We start from the raw sequence: 26,763 nt of genomic DNA on the forward strand, positions 1-26,763 counted from the left end.
TTTCTTTTTTCCTCTCATCTCCTCCCTTTTCTCCTATTTTTTAGCATGCAACTGGACAGAAAATTGGTCTAAATATATGATATTAGTCTCATTACAACATATGTTTGTAAGACAGGCAGTCATCATACACATAGAGAGAGGTAGAGATTTACATATCTTTGGTCTTTCTATATGTGCAGCATTTTGAAAAGAACATGGAGTCTCTCTCCTTTTTGAAAATTCTCTTTTGAAAAGAATTGCTCTCTCTCCTTTTTACTAAGGTTCCACTAAAGAGTTGAGAGATTCAGAAGATTCTTTCTCCTTTTGATTGTAAGGAGTTTATTTAGAACTCAACAATAAATATCAGATGCTTAATTTATTCTTTCCAGTACTGAGTCATTGACTTTATCATCTTGTGCGGTGTGCCTTACACTTTGAGTAGTAATCCTCCTCCCTGAAATTCTGTCTTCAGGGACAAAATTGTTGCACAATCTAAGATTTCTGTCCTTATCTCTTCTCTTTCATCTTCTATGCCAGTTTTTCTAAATTTTATCATGACAGTTTAGGAATTCTAATTGTTAAACTTGAATTCTTACGTACTGCTAAGATTCTCCACACAGGAGTGAATTTCACTGGATTCGTTCCAATACAGGTGTTGGGTTCCTTATAATTATTTCCTAAAGCAGTTTCATTTGTGCATCTCTCTGAGAGGCTTACCTGGCCGACTGTCAATTTATTTGGAATTCTGGGACAGCTCTCAGCTCACTTTAAAGCTGTGTCAATCTTCAGGTAGTGTTATTTCTTGATCCTCTTTTATATGAAACTGATTCCCTTTGATACCTATCTGGCATTTTTTTTATATATAGTTTTATTTTCTTCTGGTGTCATTTTCTGGTTAAAAAAATGTTTAGTGTTCTATGCATCTTTTTTTCTCACTATAGTATTCCTTTCAAACCTTACAAGCATTTTTTTCTTTTATTACGCATATTATAGAAACAATGTCAGATACAATTTCAGCCTACTCTTTCTTTTCCTTATCACTGGTACTCTTTTTAATTTCATTTACTCCTATATACCATTTTGTGTGTGTTTTTGCTCCTTAACTTTTGATACTCTTTGAAGTTAGAAATATTTGTTGTAGTATTTTCTGCCAGATGTCATGGTGGGCAATAATAACATCTAGGTCATATTTTAATATCCAGAAACAATTTTCATTTTTCTTCTGAGTTTTCTTTGTTCACTTCTTCATTCTATTTCCTTTTACCCTACACTTATGTGACTTCTCTAAAGCTCCAGTTTAATGTCCTCACTTAGAAATCTTCCTCATTTAAGATAAACAAAACCAATAGGACTGGTTTCGATCTAGCAACTTGATCGTGTCTGGCTTCCTGCCAAATCTCATTGATTCCTTTTTAGCTTTTCTTTCCTTACTACATTGTGTACAAATTCTTCTTATAAACCTTCACCATACTTGAGTTGTTCCTTCCTCTTCAGAATTCATGTCAAATGAACTGAAAACTGTGATAACTAACTACTTTCATTTCTATGTTGTTTGGTTTTGATTGACATTTGGTTAAACCTCTCTCAGATCACAGTTTTTTTCTGCCAGTTTTTTTCGTTCAGTATCTTTATTTCTGTATTACAGCTGTTTCTCTGTAATGCATGCAGTGCTAGATGTCATCTAGCATACATCTCAGATGTAAACCATTTTCCCACACAACTTAGAATATTCTCTTTAAAATTCTTAAGATTTCTACAACACTCTGATATCGTCAGAACATAGCACTTATGTCTTTGTTCCAAGGCAACTACATCAGGTACATTTTGGGCTGAATCACCATAAGAATTCTCAGGTCAGTTAAAAAAAAAAGGCTGAAAAAATGTAGCCTAGAACCTTGAAAACTTCATAGAATCATAAGAGTCAGAAGGTTGGAAAGGACCTACAGGATCAACTAGTCCAATCATCCTCCTATTACCATTACTGTCCACTAAGCTACTAAACCATATCTCATAGCACCTCATCAACTCAGCTCTCTAGTCTTATACATTCAGTGCATGTTTAAATGTCCAGTCATACAGGATTGAGGATGTGTATTAAACTCTTTATGTCTTTGTTCTGGTAACTGAAATCTTTCGCGTACTGATGTCCAGATGAAACTGGATTTCTTATACTTACATAAGGAATATGCTATTGAATAGGACTTCTAAATTCTGCCACAAGATCTCTGATCAGCGTTAATACACATTCTAGGAAGAATACTCTTGAAGATACTGGTTGTCAAATGGTAAATTTGTATGTGTTAACAGAGTTTTCAATGGCAGTTTAGCAATCTGGCAGGTAAGGTCTTCTAGCAAGCAATTCTAAATAAGCAGCATATTTTGCATTTAGTAAGGGACTGTATGACATCTGTTCTAGGATACAGTTGTTCTTCTAGTATGTTTCTGTCGCAACTTTAACAGCAAGTATGCCAAGAGGAAGAGCAACACTTGCAGAGAGTTTTAAGAGATTATACAAGGTATGTATCTGCATCCTCCGCACACTGACCCCTAGGGAACTGGAGATTTACTTAAACTCTTGCCTTACGTGAAACTTTCCAAACACAGTTGAGAATAACAGCAGATTACTGTGTGAAAAAGTCTTGTATTTCTTCATTATAAAGTCTGTTCAAGAGATTACAAATTCTGAAACAAAAACGCTTCACTTCAAAAAATCTCTGTGGGAGACTAATAGCGAATAAAGAACACTGTGAGAAGGAAAATGAAGGCAAATTTAAATTTGTCTGTCATCCTAATTAAAAGCAGGTTGTAAAATAATCTAGGAAAGAATTATCATTAAAATTTACTTGAAAAGTAAAAAGGCTGCTGATGAATCAAAAAGGAAAATACTGTATGCATATATCACCTGTATTTTCCTTTTTAGGTATAATTATATCCTGTTAAGACCAACAGGAAAGCATGCATTCATTTCTAAGTCTCAAGGTTAATAAGCATTTCAACCATCGAATATTTGTATTGCCACATTTCCATTTTATACATTAACAACTCTTGATTTCACTGATGAATTGATGTAAGTTTTCAATAGGTAGGAGTTACAGGAATTATGAATCTACATGATCTACTGGAAGGTGTCCCTGCCCATGGGAGGAGGATAGGAACTGTATGGTCTTTAAGGTCCCTTCCCATCCAAACCATTCTATGACTGTGAAATAAGCAACACTGTCAAGTTACCAGTTAAATCTTACCTTGAAAGGTATTCCAGTAATAAAATACTGGGGAAAAAAATTAGATGCTTTGGAGTAATTGCTGTTGGAATCTATGCATGCTACCTTCAGTCTAAATGTATTGAAAAGCAACAGGTGCTTAGGTTTTTTTTTGAGATGTGACTGACTGCTGATGGCAGTGTGCCAGTACATGAAGATAACTCGAACAGCTTTCCACTACATTCTCTTCTGGCAATAGATGCTACCCCATCCTATCTATTCTGTATTATATATATACCAGGAAAGGAGGGTATGGTTAATCTAAGAAGAAGTAACCACTCAAGTTAATCATGCATCATCATTTGTCTTCATTAGAATAATAGAATTATTAAGGATGAGAAGAACTACTAAGATCCTCTAGTCTAAACATCATCCCCACTAAGCCATGTCCCTAAGTGCCACATTACCCTTTTCCTGAACACCTTCAGAGATAGTGACTCCATCCCTTTCCTGGGCAGCCTGTACCAATGCCTTACCACTCTTTTTGAGAATAATTTTTTCCTAAGTCGCTGCTTGCTATGCTCATGGTCTCATTTAATTCAAAACATAAACTCAAATTTATATCTGGGTATAAACAGAGTGAGGAGAAAAAGAACAGATCTTAACAACGACTGAGGAGTTTGAGGAACTAAAGATGACAGATCCTAAAGAGCCTAGCATTTATGATGTGGGTGGGGAAGAGATGGAGAATGATAAGAGGTTCATCTAACTTGCAGAAAAGATACGAAAAAGTTGGAGCATTCTTGTGGCTTTGTATTGGAAACAGAAGAAAAACAACAAGCCCAGTAATTCAAGTATTGTTGCTATAGTAATATGCTTGAGGTAGCAACCTGATACACACTTTTGAAATTTGCTGTAGGATACATTCTGTCTATATTGACCCATAGAAATCTAGCTGAAAAAATCCAGCCATGCCCCAGTCAGTGATTTCACATAATTGCTTCTTGTGTGATTTGGTTATAGCTCGCCATTCATCCATACACATCATCAAAGGGAGGTAAGAAAGAAGAGCAGACACACATACAGTCCTCAGAGAACTCACTCCTTGTGCGTTTGTAGCACCAGTAGGATGCATTGCTGTCTCCTTGTTCCCCTCTCATCCCTTGTTTATGCGTTCTCACTGCAGGATGGATGCTGCTCACTAGCCTGCCTTCTAACCCTCTTGATTCATTTAGAGATTTCTACCCATTGACAGTGATTTCCCTCTTTTCTGTGGAGTCACTTTTATTGCACCCTTTATCCTAGTCAACTCCTCCTTTTTTTTACAGTCTTTCTCATATTTTCTCAATTTCACTTTTTTTCTACTGATTGACTTCCTCTTTTCCTTCCAACTAATCTTGTTTCAATTTTTTCCTTTGCTGTGAAAAAGACATTGCCAAAATGTCACCTCTAATCTTGTTTCCTGTTTCTAGCATGTAATTTATTAATCCTCTCTCTCCCTTTTTTCCCTTTTACTGAGCAGCCTACATGCTAATACAGCTCAAGTTTTACTTTCAGATTGTCAAATAAATAATTTCACAAGTCTTAAGTGTTGGAGAAAAATAAAAATGAGCTTTGAAATAATGATCACTCCTGTCTCTCCAACACGGCACTTGAGTTTAGATCTATACAAATCACTTTATTCAGGGATAGTATAGCTGTCCCGTATATGTTAAATTAATTATTAGATAGGGGCTATCCAATTTAAGGAACTAAGGTGGAAAGCCAGCCTTTATCTGATTGGTAAGAAACACTAAATAAGACCTTCATCTTACTATAATTCTACTCTCTTAAAAAATAATATAAGTCTTAAATCTGTAATGTTACTGGGTGTTTTTTTGGAGGTTTTTGTTTTGTTTTGTTTTTTAATATCACCTTGGTTTTAGTAATAGTTTTTTAGTTTTGAGTTGCATTGGTAAGTTCTTTGGCGTTTCCTAGTACTTGTGAACATTTTCACTGGCTCCATAAGTCAAAAGGAAAGAGAAAACTATCGGTTCTTTTGGAGCAGAGATGAAAGAACATGAAATGTAAGCAGTGTTTTTTCTTTGTGCTGGACCTGCTTTAATGTAAAATATTATTTTTACTGATAAATGTTTTACCATTGATATGTTTAATGGAAAAGAGTCATTACTCCCCAGTTTAACAACTATACTGTCTTTGCAGATCCTCAGATACTGTTTATGCCTCTCTCAAAATCTGTTATGACTTTTATTCTTTTTATCAGACGTGCTAACTTTGCTAAGGAGCAAGAAGTATGTGGAGTACATGCACTATGACATTTTTCAAGTTAGTAACTTAGTATATGCTTCTGTTACTGCAGAGTGATTTCTTACAATATTGCACCAATCTGGTAGCATAAATGCCAGCAGAACCAATACTTAACATCATTTTCAATAGCAAATTTATGTCTATAAGAGCACAGTCTAACATCTAAGCACTAGCCATCCCTACATTTGTTTCCATGTCTGAGAGTCCTTCACATGGACTCTCAGTGTGCAGAGCAAGCCTCCTCAGTGTACTGTCTGCAGTGTGTGCGTTACCCCAGACTGTAATAAAGAGACAGACAGGCAGAACAGCAGCTCTGTGGCCAGAGATCGATGTCACCCTGTGTTCTAGGATTATCTCTGCTAAAGCTTTTCATGGAGTTCAGCAGTCTGTCAAGATTAGCTGTTTTGTAAACCCAGGTTGTGTTAGTTTGCTTGAAATGCATGTGTTTAGAAAGCAGTTGGTTTCAATATGACTGTATCGCTAAGGCAATTAAGCAGCTAAAGACATTTAGTACTTGTTCCTGTCCAGCTTTTGCAGAAGTGCTGGTATCTTTGGTGGGCAGCACAGCAGCTGCAATAGCCATAGATACTGAAGATTACTAACCCAGGCTTCTAACTCTAGTATTTTAAGTACCATTAAGAATGTAAAAGAGATTTCTTGGTTGCTGATTAACTCTTGGAACTTCTTGAAATGTGTATACGTGGTCCTTTGCATGCAGATGTGAGCTTCCTATGCCTTTGGTTAGGACAGTCTGTGCAGCTTCACTAAGCGCAGTGTCAGGTGAGCTTCTAAGCTTGAGAAAATGTTTACTGCCTGAGGTGTGATCTCCACTGGTATGCCTATGTTGCAGTCTTGCCAGTATGGGCAAAGCAAGCTCCTATCTGCAAGGAAGTAACTGCATAGATCCAGTCCCTCGCCACCAGTTACACTGTCCAGGTATCTATCTATGCTTTGGAGCACCCACAAACAATTTCTAACACTGGAGAGTGTTTCTTAGGAAGAAACTTCATTATCAATATCAATATACTGGCCTGATCTAAGGAGGTAGACTGGCTAGTCAGCCTGAGAAGCAGTTGTTTCAATCCAGTCTAGAATAGTTCGTGCTTTGATGACTGAGTATCTAGGATTGGGATTAGAGGGAGGATAGTTAAAATTTGTGTCTCCTAAGAGGCTGAAAGATTAGGTTTGCACATTCTGGAACAGGACTTCCTCAGCCCAGGCTGTTTAAGCTGTATTACCATACTTACCTTATTATATTTATATGAGCTGTAAAACAGCAATGAACTGGGAAGCAAACGTGAGCTAGTGTTTCACTTACATTAGTGCTCTGCTTATAATAGTTGTTAGTTCTTTACATTGACTTAGTGATCACATTTCCTACAAAATGTAACAGCTTCAGCAGGAGCCACATGGAGGTACTGTGCTGCTCTGGTCAGTATATCAAAGAGGAAGAGAAGCAGGGGAAGAATCATGTTCTGGGTAGGACCTGATATAGCACAAATGGTCTTAAAGTGATGCCTGCCTTGGTTCTATGCATGAGACATGAGATACCTACCTCTACATCCCAGCACATTGAGATGCAATCTGTGTGCCAGAGTGCAGTATTTAGGCAAACATTCTAAAAAAGAGTCAACTTTCTTGTTAAGGACTTGTTGCAAACCTAACTATTTTGATTGACTTGATTGATATTCATCTTCCTGATGAATGTGAGTTTTAGTTTATCATTTTGTGGTTAATGTCTTTTTGTAACTCTGCTCCAGGTCTTTGAGAAGGTTTCAATTCAGGACAAATTTTATTTGAGAGATTTCCAAGAGACAGAGACAGTTCTCCTCCACATTTGATCTCTTAGCTCCCTTTGCCATTCCAGACTAGAGGGACCCCAAGTGCCCTGCTCTGCACTGTGCTTCGCACTAAAGAGCCAGTCACTCAGGAAGTACATATTGATTATTTAAGTCTTTCTGCTTTCATAAAATAATGTTTTGTTTTTCATCCCACATGCAGATGTACTGTGACGTTTTTCAAACAGATTCTGAAGTATGTGTAGAGGTAATGCTAAGTAACAGCTTGAAGCACTGATTAAGCACCTGGTGGGAAGGCAGGGCCAACCCAGGGGAGCTCAGGTGCATGCAATGCATCTGAGTGACTGGAAGGGGTGGAGCCAGGATCCACCCCTTCCCAGACCTCATTTAAGGGTTGGCAGTGGAGGCAAAGGTATCTAGTTGGACATTCCTGCCTACCAGAAGCCTTTCAAAGGTAAGCAGTTTTGTTGTTGTTGTTGTTGTTGTTGTTGTTGTTGTTGTTGTTGTTGTTGTTGTTGTTGTTGTTGTTGTTGTTGTTGTTGTTGTTGTTGTTGTTGTTGTTGTTGTTGTTGTTGTTGTTGTTTGTTTGTTTGTTTTTCTTTCTCCTCTCTCCCCCTCTTTGTGTCTGTGGCTGCTGTGTTTGGGCTTATTTCATTTGCTGCAGCCTAGGATTGTGTCACTCCTCTACTATTGATGTACTTTCCATCGCATTATACCATTATTACATTACATTGTGGCACTGGGAGATGACAGCAGATAATAGACATTTGAAATGTTGAAATACAAGCAGTCAAAGACTTATGGACACTATGCTATGGATGTTTGGGCTTTTTGGGCTTTGGGAACGGTAAGAGTAAGGAAGCCTGCTACTTAAAGAGAATAAAAATGTTCTCCAGTACCAGACAACTAAAAATGAGTATATTTGCCTGTTGCATTAATGATATCTGTAAATAACTGAGCGTTTAAATGCCCATTACCAATATCTGTTACTTCTGTGCAGATGTGACTGTTTTCTCTGCCAGTGTTTGCCAATCTACCATGAGTTTCATTCATATTCCATATGGATGCATATTTTTTTCTTTGTTTTCCTTTGACATTAATGCGCTGGCAGAGATTTCGAAGTAGTAAAGCAAGGAAATTAACTTACATTTGCTGGCTTGCTAAAGTAAATTAGCTACACTTTTGACTTTCTGTGGTTTTACTCTGAATGGGAGAAGCAATAAAAATGAAATAAGGCTAATCACGGTTGTTCCATGGTTTTCTCTGTGGTGTGTTAAGAGGAGAAGAACCCATAACAAAAAACCCATGAGTTCATATCTGCTTAAAACAGGTCTCTAATTAGCTCCTATAATCGATCTGCCTTCTCTAGCAGGTGAACCAGGTAATTATCTTGTTTATACTCTAGGTGACTCACAAAATGCTAGATAGCTTTCTCCATATCTTTAAAAGATAATGCATTGTAACAAGTGTTCCCAATATGAATGAACTGCTGCCATAACCCGTACCATCTGTTTCACACACAGCAATGTGAGATCTCATTTTATTCTTTGTTACAAAAAGCTGCAGACATCAAAGAGCTGTCCCTTTGACCACTGTCTCAATCAAAGAATTTTACCTAGATTAATCCTTACTTCCCACTACAACTTTAATGCTGTAGCATTATCAAATGTTTCCTGGCACGAAAAGGAGGAATCCAGTCACAAGTGCTATTTTAAGGGCCAAATCTTGTCACTGTTCACTTCCCACAGGTCTTTTGAGTAGCACAGAAACTCCAAAGTCACTGGTTAATTAGGGGTTAGTTACTTAGGGTGTGAGGCTTTGCAGAGAGGCTGTGGTGCACTATACTTCTTTTACTCAGTATGATGTCACTATCTGTCATCCTCCAGAAGGTAAAGTTGGTTAAATGCATGTTTAGAAACAACTGACTTAGTACTATCCCTGTATGTTTAATTGCTCATAGGAAGTTCCAGAATCTCATGCACAGTGTCTTCTCTATTCTTGTGTTACTCCATCTGTGCTTTATTTTCATAATACAGGTATTTCTCTTTCTTGTATGTTGCTTTATAGTAAGCTCTATTAAGTATGCAAAGGAATAATTCTTTTTGATGACCTTTAAAGGGTCACTGCTCTATTTCAAGCCTATGACCAGTAGCACTAATGATGCTATATTTGCAAAGAAAGGACGTTCTGAGCAGTTCTTTCTAGTATCATGTAGAAGTGCTTCATTTTTTTCAGTACTAGAGACTTCCTGCTTGTGTTTGAATATATGCTTGTTGTTGTGAAAATATAATGCTACATCTTTTCTGTAATCATTAAAACAATGGCATTCCAATTTCTCCCCAAGCTAAACGTAATCCTGTCATGGGCATGCCCCTATTCCAATTCTCCATGATAGTTGAATTTAAAATTCCCATAAATAAGATCTTTTTTTCTTTTTTTTCTTTTTTTTTTTTTTTTTTTTTTTTTTTTTTTTTTTTTTTTTCATAGACTTGTCCCTAGCAAATTTAGTTTCAAGGTCTTTTATTTCTGTTTCTAAAGTAATTATCCTCTGGGCCTCTTCCTTTCTTCCTGGTATGATGCTAGACTAATTATTCTTCTTCTAATGAATGCCTGAAATGGATCCCATATGGTGGCATATGTGCCTTCAGATGGAAGCTTCGTTTGAATAAAATAAGGAAATTCTTCTCTTGGGGCTTTCTTAAATTTTTCATTCTGTAACAATGATGAGTGAAATCTGTGCCTTGGGTATAGAAGCAGCCAACTTGCTTTCCATTACACTTTGAGATTTCTCTGAACTGGATATTTTCTTGACTATCTCTCATGTACAATGTCCAGCTGTAGCTGTGAACTCTTACATCACATTATCATGAAGAATTCTTGAATGAGCTGAAGCATCATTACATATGTTATGAGAGCCATTTTTTTTCCTTGGGGGGGGGGGGGGGGAAAGCTATATATACAATCATTTCCCGTGTGGAAATTCTTCATCACCTTTCTCCAGATATATTCCATGGCATGCAGTGGGCATTTTTATTGCCTTGGGGCTCAATTCACATCCTTGTTCTTTCCTTTCTTTTGCTTCTTCTTGGCTCGTTCTGCAAACCAATTGCTTGAATCATCTGTAACAGGGCTGTGGATTGGTACTGCTGCATAAAAGATGTACTATAATATGTATTCGTAGAAAACAGTAAGTGAAGAGTTATTTTTAAAGAAAAACACTAGTTCTGCATAAATTTATTTTAGCGGTGTAGTACTTGAATCATAATAATTGCTTGTGTAAACATAATCATTTTACTTTGTGTATGTTTTTGTTTTTGCTGTCAGAGACAAAACGGGGAAGTGCTGTATTGATTTTCATTAGAAGGTTTGATCCCAAGTTGATAAAGAAAAGGACAGTAACTAATTGTGCCGCTATTAATTTTGAGCACTGCTTGGATTCAAAAAACCTCCAGCAATGTATGAACCTGCAATCAGGGAGAATATTAGATCAGGAAAAAATGTCTGAGAACTGCAAGGTCTTGGTTTCTGTTTAAATGGAGGGTAATTGCCTCTGGGTGGTCTCAGCTGGAGAATATCAAGTCAACAGCACACTGTAGGTCTGTGAATTAGGTCTTATTTCTGGCTTGCTGGCATTTTCTTGTTTTGTTGTCTCCTATGAATAATTGTCAGTGTTCCAATAACTGAGCTCAGTCTTTACATACCAAGAAACAGACTGTAGTTTCTCTAACAATCTTTAAACTTATACATACCTAATACTCAATTTGATTTTGTTCTGTTTTGCACCACTTTGTCCTATTCTGTAAAGAATTTTCTGATATAGTTGTGAAGATTTCTAACTGACTAAACCCAGAAGAGTCCCTAGTGATCTGCTCAATACCTTGTGTCCTTTACCTGACTTACAATCACTTGCTACAAATAACCAAGAGGACATAAGCCATTTAGGGGGTAATAATTTATTTCACAGAGTACTTGGTTTTTTTTTTTTTTTGTTTTTTTTCTTTCACCAACTCATTGTAGTGACCATACTGAATACTTAATCCATGGTTCAGACAGCAGTTTCTTGTTCAACTTTCTTATTCAAGTCTCACTGTCATTTTCTGTTGGGGCAGTATTTGGATATAGAACCCTTGATGAAAGATCAGTAACAACAGGATTAGGGAAAAAGCTGATTTCTTATGCGTATCATAATCCGGGCTGTTTTTCCTGCTGGAAGTTGTTTCAGGATGCCATCTTTAACAAGAAATGTTGCTAAAACTAATAAATAACTGGGAATCTGGAAAGCAGCACCTTTTCTTAGAAAATCAAAGCAGAAGTTTTCAGTCTTGGCTTCAAAGTTAGATCCCTAAATTCTTGTTAAGTATCCAAAATAAATGGTATGATGAAAAATTCCACTGACCCACAAATCTAATTTTGGCAATATCAGTTATGAGTACTCTGAGCTTTGCAGAAGCAGACCAGAACGCTTTGAGCTATGTAATCAGACATGGCATTTTGTCTCCACTTAAATCTATCTAGAAGCTGTGTTTCAGGAGTATCATTCTGGCAATACCAAATGCAGGACACTTATTTTCTTGACGAGGTTAGAAACTTTCTGTTCTCTTCCCAAGATAGTTTACTCACTGAGCCCAGCTCAGGAATTTTAGTAGTTTGCTGTATCAAGAAGACAGATGCAAACTCAGTAATGCTCAAATGCTTTGTGGTACCAGGTCTGACCCAACCTTTTGGGCCAGAATTAGGGAGCTATAAAGGCACTCAAAATCTGAAGTGATGTGTGGAAATTCTTAAACAGAGTGTAAACTGGGGAGCCATTGCATTTCAGCAGAAGCTAATTGTCTAATCTGCTCTATCAGAAAATGCTGTAGGGCAAGAATCAGAAGAGACATCTGGGTATTTGTATTGGTATTATATCTTATACTGCAGGAGAACATTTTAAAAGCCAGCCAATCAAGTTAGTTTGAAAACTAGATACTAGTTTCATTCTTTGCCTCCTGTCAGGAACCCACAGTAGTTACTTAACTGTCTCTTCATAAGGATCTTCTCAAGCAGCACCTTGCTGCTGGGTAGAAAATATCTTCTATCCAGCCAAAATTTACTTCTTAGCACCTGAAAAGGGTACATCTGCCATCACAACATCCCTAAATCCCTTTAGGAGTCTTGACTTTTATGCTTTCCATGATCAAAAAAACAACAGCCTGCATGTTGGAATTGCTTTCCCCACTGCAGGTGTGGTATGTTGCAGAGGAAGAATGTAATCACCTGCATCTAATAACATTCTATATATGAGGAAAGATAAAAAGAAAACTTGTTCTACAAATAGGATGGTTTTATTTTCTAATATCCTAGGTGTTGCAAGTCCAGGGAGAGAAAGAAAGGATTGTCCTACTGTTTACAATTCCACTTAATTAATAGCAATCAAATGTAGTGACATTATGACTTCTATTGTTAATAACAGTAATAAGAATATTACTGTTAATATTTGCTATTATAATAATCTAATTATATTATAATAATGAAAATAATTATTACTATATTAATAATTCTGTGCTCACAGCTCTGTAGCTACAACATAGTCTTTTAAATTTTTCTATTTCTTTCCCTTGCCTATCATCAGATATGTATTGAAGCAAAGAATTTTGGAAAGCTCCAAGCAGTGTTTTCAAGAACTCCCTTGCAGATTTTCTTTGTCTGACACATTATATTTAAAAATTAATCCAAAGCACCCCCACAAAGATCTGTTGTACTTGCTTAACAAAATGGAGTATTGATTTGCCAAAGCCTAAACAAAGCAGCCTACATGATTCATTGATTAGGAATTTTGGCTCAGTCCATGTGATCATTAACTTCTTTGTCAGATGCATTCATTTATTCATAAGCTTTGTTTATGGCAAGCCCCTTTCACAGGCTTGTTTCAAAATTACAAAAAACAAATGCCTTGTCTACCTTCCATATCACTGAATATGTAAGACAAAACAGAAGGTGCTATCAGCTTCAAAGATTTTATGAGCCTTTTGAAGAATGGAGAAACTCTGGTGGCTTTCATATAAGTCCAGGCTTCAGTATGATTTTTGGAACTGCATAAAATTGTCCAAAAAACAAACAAACCTCCTTCTGCTGTCATGTGGGGAACACAACCAAATTTGAGGAAGGCAGTGGCTGAACTATCTGAAGTTCCATATATCTTTGCAACATTGTTCAGGAAATGCTGGGTGCGTGACCTAAAGTCATTTTTTTAATGGACAATTATTGGAATAAAATATGCTTGATGGAAACTTCAGATACACAGCTTAAAGGATTACAAAACAGGGTCTGGTCTGGTTAAAAGTTGTGGCTTAGTCACAAGTCAAGAGCTTTCTGCTTTTTCCCCAGTATATTCCCTCTGGTTTAATGCAAGAAAAGCAACAACAGGCAGGAGTTCAAATTATTATTATTATTTTTTTTTTTTGTAAGATGGCAATGTTTTAGGCTCCAGATTTTGCTGTGTAGTTTAGTAGTAGGCAGGAGGTACTAACAATGAAAAATGAGTTCTTATTATCAATATCTGAGTATTTGCTGTACTTCATTAATCCTGTATCAAAGAGTAACAAGACAGTCATGAAAATGTTATTACAGGGTAATGTAGGGTATGTGCTTACATTGAGTTAAATGCTCTGTGGTAACAGACAGGGTTCACAGCATCTTCCCTGGAACGCAGACAAGTTGGGTGACCCCACAATAGAAGATGGCCGGTGCCATGGGTTAAAAGCATGCTTTGAGATAGTTACCTCCAAAGAGCTGGCATGTTCTCTCACTAAGCTTGTTGTAACTTTGCTGTAAGCCTATCTCTATGGCACGCAGCCTTCTAACATCAAAAATGAGAACAGTGGGAAAAGAAGATTAAGCAGTTTGCTGGGTTTTTTTTGTTTTTTGTTTTTTTTTTTTCTTGTTTAAAGAAAGAATAAAGTAATTTTGCTCTCAGTAGTTCACACAACTGAAGTCTAATTTACATGTTGGATGGGCTGTAATGCGAACAGGAGTACATTCTGACTTTGGAAGCTTAGGCATCTGTATCTGTAGATGTGGAATTAAGTCTTTCTTTCCAGCGTTTCCTCTGGTTCTTGCAAAGATGAGAGTGGAAACCCCATGATCTGAATCAGGACATTATGGAATAAGTAGGTAGGAGAAATTACTACTGCAGAAGGAAATAGGAGTCTCAGCCAGAACTCTTACATTCTGGGTTTTTTTTTTTTTTTTTTTTCCCCATAGATTTTACACACTGAATTTTGGAGTAGACAACTTGCACATAATTGGTATGTGGCTGGGGTGATATGGACAGAGAATTGGGTGGGAGAAATGAACTTTTATCTTCACCAAGTTTACTTTGTGTGGCTAACTTGATCAAAACTCTTGATTAATAAGCCAAAAGTTGAGCGTCCTTTCATGCTGCTCTCTGCTCTTTACAAATGATGAACTTGTACCTATCTATCTCCTGCTAACTGCAAGCTCAAACAGACTGATTACAGAATATTCTTTATCACATATATGCTGATTTTAGACATGAACCTGGCATAAGCACTGATTTTTATGCCAACAATGGAACAGAAAACAATCTCACAATTTGCCTAAAGCAAAGTTCCTTCACAGTCTGTGTTATTATCAATATAAATCACACATCTTCTCTGCAATGGGAGCACATTACAAAATTTTTATGCTCTGGAACATTCATTTAATTTTTTTCTTAATTTCAGGTTCTATTTATATTTGGACAGAGACAGTCATTTATTATATGCTAAACAGGATATCATTAATATGTACAATGTATTCTCTGCATATACAAAATGTATACACACATATATCTGCTACAGCAGGCTCAGAGAACCAAAAAAAATTAAAACATTTGTTTAACATTGATGTTGTATATGTGTATATACGTTCTTCTGTTAGCACAATATTTGCTTTGTTTACTTTCATTATGAACTGAGACTGTGCCACAAGAAATTGGCTTTAAATGAATGCACAATAGCTGGCTACAGTGGATAATTTCATGTAGGCACAGAATTATGAAGTAGCCATTTTTAACTTCAACTAGATTACACATTTACTAAACCTTCCATAAATTCATCATTTGGCTGAATCACTTTGAGAATTGTTTTAAATAAATCTATGTGAAAATTAAATTTAAGTTGAAAAGCAGCAGGAAAAAGATGTATAGTAAGTACTTCATCTGTTGTAATAGGACTATTTGGAAGGAATACAAATGCACTTGAAATTGTAAAGAGCATAATTATTTTTCTCCAGAAGCTGAATGAAATAGAGTAGTTTCTGCCTATATAATATTTGATATGAATTATCCTCATAAAATTCAAGTTGTATTTATTAAATTCTTTTCCTGGTGCGAGTTTCCAAATGACTTCTCAAAAGTTTTTGTTTTATTGTAATGGCTGTAAAGGACAAAGGAGCTGTCTTAGCTGGGCGGAGCTGTAGTTCAGCTTCTTATCACGCTGCCTTAGGCAGGGAACACTAACAGGTGCTTCACAGCAATTTCATAAACCTGAGGGGTGTCAGGAAGAGGGCATGGGGAAAATTCTAAACATGAAAGGACCTTAAAGAGGTCACCTAATCCATCATGCTGCCCTGGATTTTTGATCCACCAAGAGGGAAAAGTTCATTCTAACCTCTGACACAAAATCCTACGCTCAGGGTCTCTTTCCTTTTCTATCTTATCTAACACAACTGCAGATATACATATTATCCATATAATGTTTAATCCTTTAAAAAGCCTGTACAGGATTAGTGTATTATAGATGACTGCAAAAGAGCTGGAGGGCCATGTAATATTTTATTGCTAGTAGATGACTGCCGGGATTCTGAGACATTTTGCATTGCTTGGGTTTGGTTGGGAATATCAGCAGGAAGGAGGATATGGCTCCAAAAAGCCATCCATCAAGTGATGCTTAAGAGCTGCTAAGAAACCATGTCAGAATTGTTAACTGTAATGACTCTCTTCCAGACAGCCTATGAAACTTATTGTGACAAGAAATGATTAAGGACTTCCTCCCCCTGAAATATCACCCAATAAACAAAAGCACTGCATTTGATTTGAATATGAATAGTGCGTGTGGTTTTTTGGGGGGGGAGGTGAAAGAGAGCTTGGGGGGCAGTCTGAACACTGACTATGCAGGAGCTGGTTCCAGGACGTAAAGCAGTATGTTTACATCAACATGGTGCTGGGCTGCCTAATGTGTGCTGCTGAGAGGCAGATGGTCTTAGCTCAGAGCTAGCTTTGTTCAACAGCAGCTATACACACGCCATTCTGAATTTGAGCTAGCATCCTCTACAGTGGTTACTACTGTGTAACTGCTCAGTGCTTAGGATAGTACCAGCTCCTGTGAACATTTCTTCAGTTGCCTAGTGCTTCTCTTTGTGAAGTCTGCTGCTTCTAAATCTAATGGATTTAGACTATACAAAAAAAAAAAAGCTATTCCCCTTTGGTCTACCTGCTCTCTTCCTACACGTTTACAAATCTCTTCTTGTATTTTCTTTCCTTTTTTGGGGGTCTTTAAAGATTTATGCCCACAGCCAAATATCAAATACTGAATGTTTTTCTAGCACTGACCATGCACAGACTTCTGCATGGAGTTTAACCTTCAGGGTAGGAGTGATTGATATCCTGCGTATTGTAGCCCAGGGTGTGATCTAAAAATGAAGTTGTACATCCCCTCTTGAGGAATCCTAAGAGCCAGGGGTACATACTGGACAAGGCAGATTAAGCTATCTATCTGTGTAAACATGACTCTTTTTTGAATGACAATGGACAGTTGTACTCCATAGTACCCAACTACTTACTTCTGTGGTTTTGAAGGGTTGTGACTGTCCAATTCACTGAGCATCCTTTTGTTATAAGAAATCCTAACCAAGAATTTTCATTTTACCACATGCACGTCATTCAGAATTTCATATAGTTCCATCATCTTCACCTTCCTTTATCAGGATTTTGCTATTTGCTCTTTTTGAGACGGTTCTGATCTCAGTGCCTATGGATAATAACATTTTTGTGGATGGATACAGTGTTAATTTAATTAAATGCTGTTTGGGTTCTTTTCTTAAGAAAAACAAGACTAAACTCTTTAGAGACTTAGGTTTAAAAAATAAAACTGTTCTAAATATGCATGAATCAAATGCCTACTTCATAAAAATAACTTACTGCCTTTGGAAAAGAAACAAATGCAAATGCTAGTTACCATGCTTGAAATAGGTGACAAGAAGTGCCAGCATCTTGGCTCCTGTTGCAGCTTTATTGTCACAAATTGTTAGTTATTTCTGAAAATTATGGATCTCTCTCATTGTGCAAGTTGTGTCTGCCAGTTGGTGCCTGTACACTAGAGTGAGCTTACCTAATTAACAGAATTTTCCATGCAGGACCCAGAATAAGTCTGCATGCTTCCTAAATGTTACCACAGCTGAGGTTCTTCCTTGGTCTCTGGTGGTCTGGAACAACAGCCTTACCAGGTGAGCTAAACGTAGGAGAAGCTGTACAAAGCATGCCTCAATGGAAGTCAGCTTTGGCATATTTAATCTAGCTGTATTTGCCTCTAGCTTTCCCCGACAGATGTAGTCTGCCTCAATCACAAGCAAACTGCGCAGCAGACAGAACAGTATTTTTTAACCCCAGAGTGCTCATCAGATTAAACAAGCCATGGAAACAGTGATGTTTATGTGCTACTTGTAATCTTCATCATTGGCCATCTCAAGCTATTTGCATCTCTTCAGGCAACTGAATGTGACTTTTCTGGGAAGAGCTGTGTACTATTCAAGCCACATCTAAAGCTCATGGTAAGATGACAGGGGTGCCATCAGGAAACTGCTTTATAGAAATAAATATTTGAGGGACTCAGACTGATTTCGTGTAAGAATTCAAAAAGAAGAGTCAAGAGTAAAAAGCATTCCTGAGAAAAGACAAGCATAACTGCTATTCCCTGTCTGCCACCAAATTCAATTGCACATTCTCTACTTTGGGCTTCATTAAACAGCAGTAATCTCACATTTACTGAGTACCCCACTGAATAATGCAGGGCCATGGGGCTTCCTGTGTCTTTTTGCCTTGTTGCTGTATATAGACTTCTGCACTTTTCTAGTGTAATAAGTGACATAGCACATTTTAATTAAGGTGCAATTCAGAGATTTATACCAAAGTTCAGCTAAAAGCAATTATGGTGGACTCCACTATAGAATAGTATATAGGAATGAATTACAACACAATCGTGAAGTATCTCTCACCTTTGTAAGTAGATGGACAGAATGTAATCATTAAAAAAAAAAATTCCATAACTGTAGTTTGCAATTCAATTTCTTCCCTTCCTTTAAATATCAGTTATTTATATTTTTGTAGGCAAGTCTTGGTTTCTTTCATTGACAGTAGGAATAACTTTCTTTATATAGAGAAACAAATTGCTGTAGCCCTCCTAATTGGGGTTTTGATGACTTACAGATCATAGCAGCCACTGCTTTATTAATTAATCCCAAGTTAACACAAACAGCTTTGTTCACAGAACCATTCCAATAGTAAGAAAGACAAATGATAAACTTAATAGCTATCACTTATTTTAAAAGCTTGAAAACCATCCAAATATGCTTAGATTACTTGGAAAATATGTAATTTTAATTGATCCTAACCTCTGTAAGATAGTCATGTTCCAAATATTTGCAGACTTTTTCATATTTTAACTTTAAAACTAAATTTTATTTTATCAGTGTATACAGGAGAAAATCCTACCTTATAATATGAGGTCTGCTCCGAAAGCACTGCCTCCTGTTTCATTGTGTTGACCACAGCAGCAGAGGTTGGTGCTACAGCAGTAGGGGATGAACCTTCCCTCCAACATTCCGTTACATTTTGTGACAGCAGGGGGGCAGCAGTCTGACAAAATGGCATCTGACATGGAAAGTGTGTATGAAGCAAAGGTGTGGAACTGAATTCTTCCATGCAGAAAAAATGGTACCCACTGACGTTCATTGATGATTGCTAAACATTTATGGAGACCAAACAGTGGATGTGAAAACAGTGAGGCAATGAACAGTGCATTTCAGCAGTAGCAACAGTAGTCACAGAATCACAGAATTGTAGGGGTTGGAAGGGACCTCCAGAGATCATCGAGTCCAACCCCCTGCCAAAGCAGGTTCTCTACAGCAAGTCGCACAGGTAGGCATCCAGGCAGGTCTTGAACATCTCCAGAGAAGGAGACTCCACCATCTCCCTGGGCAGCCTGTTCCAGTGCTCCATCACCTCACTGTAAAGAAGTTCTTGCGCATGTTTGTGCGGAACTTCCTATGCTGCAGAGGCATGCTAAGCTTAGAAATCCTATTTTCATACTTAACTCAGAACTTGTAATAATCTGATTAATACTGGGACTGTTAAAACACAATAACAGTGCCCTTTTCCTTCAAAACACACTACTATTCACTTAATCATTTGGTGAGGTCCCTTAACACATATTTCCCATAATAACCGTGATGTCAAATAGTGTTAAAATATTTTTAATATTTAAGACAATACATCTGATAGATCCACGAATCCCTGAAGTTTTCCAGTTAGTCCTATACAGGTACCTCCACCTCTAGTCACCTCCAGTAGTGCAGATTTTTATGAACTCAGCATGCTGGCTCTTGTTCATCGCTGTCAGGAATGCAGAGCCAACAGGAGTGATCGTTTTGAAAAATAGCACAGTGTTACTGTGCTCTTAGTATCTGTTGTAGTTTCCATGGACTTAAATAGGAGGTTTTACTTCTGGAACAACACACACATTAGTTCAAAGTAGCACAGAAGGTTGATATAGCTGATCTAGAAAGAATGCCTTCTGCATGCCACTTCAAAATTCCTTTTTTTTTTCCTTAAAAATATATTTCGCTTATTCTGATAATTAGATTCTTATTTAAAAAAAAAAAAAAAAAAACAAACTTTTTTCCTTTACAAAGAGACACAGTAGAAATGTTCTTGAATGAAAATAAATATGACATATAATGAAGTTATTATGTAATTTATTAAGGTATCCTGGATGGAGAGGAACAGTTTCCCTACTTGACTCATTACCCTTTTGTTCTTATATAATTTCTCTCAAAATCAAATGTTTTTGCAGGGAAGATACTAAATCAAGCCCTTCACTATTCATTTACATCAAGGTATGGACACAGTGGATGCAAGCTTATTTAAAAATCTTATTAGTTATATACTTTTCATTAGTGAACAGTTGCATGTGGCCTGTTTTGAAGAGTCACTGTTAACTTTTCCACATCTCATTTCTATCTAGTTAAGCGTGGGATCTAAATGAGCCCTTCCATTTGTGGCATCTGTTATGTTTCCCACTCCAGCCACCCTTTATGCCCCTCCTGCTGGGAGAACCTGAGCTGACACAGTTGCTGCTGGCAGTGTCACTGTCTGCTTTTCATCCAGAAAAATGAGTTCTGTGTCTTAAACACCCTAAAGGAGGCTGAATTGGATGTTTTGTGTCATTTTGCATTTTACTCAACCGGCAAAGGTTTCTCCTTCTCTCTTCCCTTCATAGTAGCAAGCATGTTACCCAATAGCAATATTTCAGAAAGGCTCTCAAGGGAAACAGGGCAAATGAGATCAATGCAAAATTGCAAAACTCTAGGATCCAGCATTCTAGAAGCATTGATTTTACTAGGAAAATGATAACCTGAGTTACATGTCATTTTCAGCATCTATCTTGCTGTAAAGCTTCCATATTTTCAAGGACTTAATATAGAAAGTACATAAAGTGCTTCTGGATGCGCTGAACATAAGAAAATGAAGCTTTAGGAAAATAGATTGAACATCTGGAGATTTACAGTGAGTGAGGTTTACTCCTGTGTAGAACAGTAACCAAGCTCCTTCTATATTATATCCTTTATATTGTATAATACATTAAATTATATATCCCTTATATTATACTTATATCCTATATTATATCCCTTATATTCTTGTGGTATAAGTAGCACCTTCTAGTAAGCAAGAACTAAATTTAAATGTTAGTATAATTAAGTATAAACCTCAGAAAAGCAATGATTACCTGCAGTTTTTGGAAACATGCAAGCCTTTATTGTTATCAGACACTACTGACCAACTATCAAAGATCACGTTGTGTTCCTTCAGCATGAATTGGACAACCTGTGAATTTTAAGGTGTCTGCTTTCTGTAAGAACTCAGTGAGCTATCTGACCATCGTTTGTTCAACAGGATGTGCTCTAGCTGAACACACTTCCCACCTTCTTGCAGCCTGTGTAAGGTTGGGAGTAACCAGTGTATTAACCACTTGGCAATAGAAACCCAAGTCCTTTTCTTTAGGAAACAGTACGTGCACATACACCAGCCTGCCCCCTTCCTTAGGGAAAAGCCTGTTACTCTGATGTTTTCCCTTCACTGCATTCATTCAAAAACACACCTATGAGCTGTTGCTAACAGCTACAAGATCCAGTAGGTGCACGGTAGCTTCTTAGGCCAGTGCAGCTGAATTGAATGAACTACAGTTAAATATCTGTGCCGCATGCCTGGTTTTGGAAGTGTCTTTGGAAACCTGTTCTCCCTGCAACAACAAAAACCACCCAAACAACCCAAAAGAGATTAAAGGAACTTCCAGTTTCTCAAAACTATTAAATGTTGTTCTCAGTTCCTTCAAATTAATTTGAGGCAGCTTGGCGCATTTAAAGGGAATAAAATGAGACTGGAGGTTTGAGCTCTGATACACTTGACATATTTTGCTGTGATAGGGAGGTTTTGCTTAACAGAAGTTTAATTGCCCCTCATACAACACTGAGGATAGACTTTCTAGGTCAAGGTCAGGATTCATAGGTGGTGAATAAAAGAGCCCTTCTCTGAATTAGTTCTTGCCCTAAAGACAATCAAATATCTTCCCAGAGCCCACACGGGAATGCTACTTGCAAAGACCAGATTCTCTTTAGTACTAGCAGACAAAATAGAAAAAAAAAAAAAAAAAAAAAAAAAAAAACTTTCAGCACAAAAGGCTCATTCTTAATTTCATGAGAACTTTAAAGCGTGGAAGAACACAAGAGCAATAATCAGCAATAACTCCTATCCAGAATTCAGAACACAGCAGAGTGCAGGAGGTCTGTTTTGAATTATTTCCCATATTTTAGGGAACCTGAACCTATGTTTTTCCTCTCACCAGGACAGAGTCCCAACCACAAGCTTACATTGTAAAGAGCACAAAATGCTCCCTCATTAGTGTGTCATGCAAAATAAACTATTTCCCTAAAATGACAGAAAAATGCTTTCTTACATACTTACAGAGGTATGCATCATACAACATGTAGTGGTGATGAAGAACTCTTTAGAAAGACAGATAAGGATTTAAATTTGAATTTCAATTCCCTGGGTAGAAGAAGCTGTGAGCTGAAGTACCTCTTCAGTGAGTAGTTTAGCTACTGAGATAAATGAGAGCAGAAGAAACAGCTACTTTTTAGCCATCTGTTTGAAAGAAGGAAATCTTACATTTGTCTAAAGAAAGCAAGAAATGAAAGCAAGAAAGAAGGTTAGAATTTCCCCTTACCTTAAGTCCACAGAAGGTTATTTAAGATACAGCTGATCATCAGGTTTCCAAACAGGTATCTTAAATGGCTCTCTGCATATGCTTGCTTTTGGACTCCAGTTCCTTATGCATCTATAAAAGCTATGCTGAAAAGGAAAAGAGTAACATTCTTTGTTCAGAATTCTTCATGAAAAACATTTGGTTTTCACTAATACTAATATGATAAGTAGATAAGCATGTTCCGGAAGAAGGCAAATTAAAGCCTCTTGAATCTTAGATAGCTCTGAAAGTAATGTCTCCTATTTATTTCCAATGAAAACTAGAACAGAGACCAAGAGTATAACAACACAGTTTGGTAGAGCAAATTCTCAGCTACAAAGCACTATTTTTCAAAATAGTCATCACCATTTGCTGAGCATTTTTTATCAGCCATGAAGATGATACACTTGTAAAAGTCTGTACCACAAAGATGACCCACTGTTTTGACAGCTGCTATGACAGTGCTGTTACTAGGAAAACATTGTCTATGCAGTCCATTCTTCGTCAGCCAAAAAGATGAAAGTCAGAAGGTGCTAAACCTGCACTATATGGTGGGTGTGGTGGGACATTCCAGTCAAGATTGGCAATGTGCTCCACAGTAGCACGAAGGTTGGTGTTACCACGTTGGAAAAGTTGTCTTCTCTGTCCTGTCTCTGGAATCTCAAATTTTTACCTTATCACAACATAGCAGTCAGAGTTGCCATACCACCAACGTCCATCTCTGATTAATATAATAAAATAGGAGGCACTGCTTTGAAAGCAGTCTTCATACTAACAAGGGCAAATGAAAGTGCAATTGTGATGGCTGATTCAGGAGAAAATTCATTTTCCATTGCATAAATTCAGATGTTGCCCTGCACCTGCATGAAACCCAAGTTCCAGGGTCACCAGGCATATGGGACTACCCAAGTATAACTATACAGCAGATTTGTTCATGGTACTTTTTGTACAGCAAATTTTAAAGATATTTAAGAATAAGATGTATTTTTTTCTATCAGTGCAATTTCTTTACATATTGGAAAACAGAATGTTTGCTCAGAACATATTTTACGTAAATATGGTAATCATTATTGTGAGAACAAAAATATAAACTGAAGTAATCATATAGACTTCGAATAAACACAGGGCTTGCTATTTTCTCATATCACTTAGTACAATTGTTCTTCTTTCTTAGCTAGCAACAGAACATAAGTGCTTATGAGGCTCTAATACTATCTTACTGAAAAATGCCTTTGTCCATAGTTTAGTAATGGTGCCAATTTTCCCTAAATAAATTACAGATATATATATAGAAAGAACTTATCTTTAGGCTAGATTGCCAAAGTGTCCACCTAAAATCTAAGAGAATTATCCTTTCCATGCAGTCTTGGAGCTAGAAAATAGGTGTTGGGTTTACAGAGTTGGAGCTGAAGTCACCTACCACTCCTGGAATGTCAGCATGTTCCTACTGGTTTTAGCCCTTATGACTTGCAGTGCCGAGCTAAATACAAGGGACGAAAGACAAATGTGCCCTACCAGACAGTGTTATCTCTGAGTGAGAGGCTTGTGTTGATTTTCTTATTCAGATTTAGACTGGGACCAGCTAGCAACTGTAATAGTTTCTGGAAGGTAAAATTTTTGACCAAATTAAAATCAATGATTTACAAGTGAAAATTCTATATTCTGTAATAGAACAAAGGACATCATTTCCTGGGAAACCCTATCTGTGCATTTATCTTTGGAGTGCGTTTATTTGAATTATGTATTTAGATAAAAGAGGTATTTCAATTTTATGGCATACCTGCAGCATAGTATGTTGAACTCTCAAAAATTAATCATGTACTAAGCACGCTTTGTGCCTGGTAAAAGATAACAGGTTTTAATAGGTTAGAATTAAGGGACAAAGATTAGGTTAATATTGATGATTTCTTGGCACCATAACATCTCAACCTATTGAAGAAACACTTCTAATATTCAGTGGAATCTCAATAACTTGGTTATATATATGGAATATCTATAGCTTGGTCTCCTAATGGTTAGAAGATTCACAGAAAATCAGAGTGTTTAATAGTACTAGGAAAAGCTATTTACTTGGGAGGAAGTATTCGAAGATACAAACTGACAGACTGTTACCTCTCTTTTCTTTATGGTTCTCGCTGTCTTCATAAACAGATAATCTGAAATGGAAGTTTTATGAAGCAAATAGTGGACAAGTGCAAGTTTACACTTCCTATGATAGTGTCTCAGTTACAATGATTATTACTTGATATATGCAATGAAAGTACTGAAGCTTTTTTGTCATTCTTTTTGTTTGTTTTCTAAAAAGCAGAAACGCACAGGTTTGCTGTGTGGGTTATGGTGTTCACACAGATTATGCAGAAATAATATCAGCAGGATTCATTTCAGATTTAGTAAATGCTACACAGCAGCTACTAGAATACTCAAATTAGACCAGATGTCATAATGCCAAACTCTCATCCCAGCAGAGTACAATATTAAAAAAATGGTTACTTTTGCTTTTAATTTACTACTCTATGGATGAGAGAAATCCCATCTGCTTACTTTATTTTTAAATGAAAACATAAATGTTGTCCTGTGGTGACATTAGGCTAGATATTATGTAGAGACAGAGACTCCAAGCAGTTAAGATTTACATTTAACAAATATGTTTTCTTACATGCAACCATCTGCATGATAAAACCAATGAATAAGTTTGTGAAGCTAGCATAAACAGGATTCAAAGTGTGACCTATATTTATGTCACTGTGGGAATAAAAATTTTAGAATTTTAGGAAATCTGGAAACATAATTTTTCCTATGGGAGAAGTCTGGCCACACTGAATAAAGTGAGAAACAGCTGCTGAAAAGATTAGATCTGAAGACTGGAGCAATTCTGCAGGGCTAAAAGCATATAGCTTTTGAGAGATTTCCCAAGACTTCAGAAACACAAACGAATTCTTAAGTATGTTTCTGATTGCATCCACTGGAGTTCTGGTTTCACAACCAGTACTGTTAAAAACGTGCTGAACACAACAGAGAAATGAAGAGATGTGCTATTACTGTTTTAAAAGGTAAAGGGAAAATTAGAAGCAAATTCTGCCCAATTAGAGACTTCAGGAATTGAACTGCTTTCTCCTCTGCAGAACGGCAGAGATTGTTTCAGTGTTTTACATTCCAGTGTAAAACAGTCTGCTGGGCAGAAAAAAAAACGGATGAGGTTTAACAGAAGCAAGTGTAGAGTCTTGCATCTGGGGAGGAATAATTGCATGCACCAGTACAGGTTGGGGGATGACCTGCTGGAGAGGAGCTCTGCAGAGAGGGACCTGGTTGTCCTGGTGGACAACAGGTTGGCCATGAGCCAGCAGTGTGCCCTTGTGGCCAAGAGGGCCAATGGCTTACTGGGGTGCATTACAGAATCACAGAATTGTAAAAATTAAAAAGAGTGTGGCCAGCAGATCAAGGGAGGTGATCCTCCCCCTCTACTCTGCCCTGCTAAGGCCTCATCTGGAGCACTGCGTCCAGTTCTGGGCTCCCCAGTACAAAAAAGACAGGGATCTCTTGGAAAGAGTCCAGCGGAGGGCCACAAAGATGGTAAGGGGCCTGGAGCATGTCTCCTATGAGGAAAGGCTGAGTGAACTGGGTCTGTTCAGCCTTGAGAAAAGACGACTGAGAGGGGACCTGATCCAGGTCTATAAATATCTAAGGTGTGGGGGGAAGAATGGTGAGGCTGGACTCTTTTCAGTGGTGAGCGGAGACAGGACAAGGGGAAACGGCTGGAAACTGCAGCATAGGAAGTTCTGCACAAACATGCGCAAGAACTTCTTTACAGTGAGGTGACGGAGCACTGGAACAGGCTGCCCAGGGAGGTGGTGGAGTCTCCTTCTCTGGAGATGTTCAAGACCTGCCTGGATGCCTACCTGTGCAACCTGCTGTAGGGAACCT

Source organism: Lagopus muta, chromosome 12, assembly GCF_023343835.1.
Source record: "Lagopus muta isolate bLagMut1 chromosome 12, bLagMut1 primary, whole genome shotgun sequence".
In the NCBI taxonomy this organism is placed as follows: Eukaryota; Metazoa; Chordata; class Aves; order Galliformes; family Phasianidae; genus Lagopus; species Lagopus muta.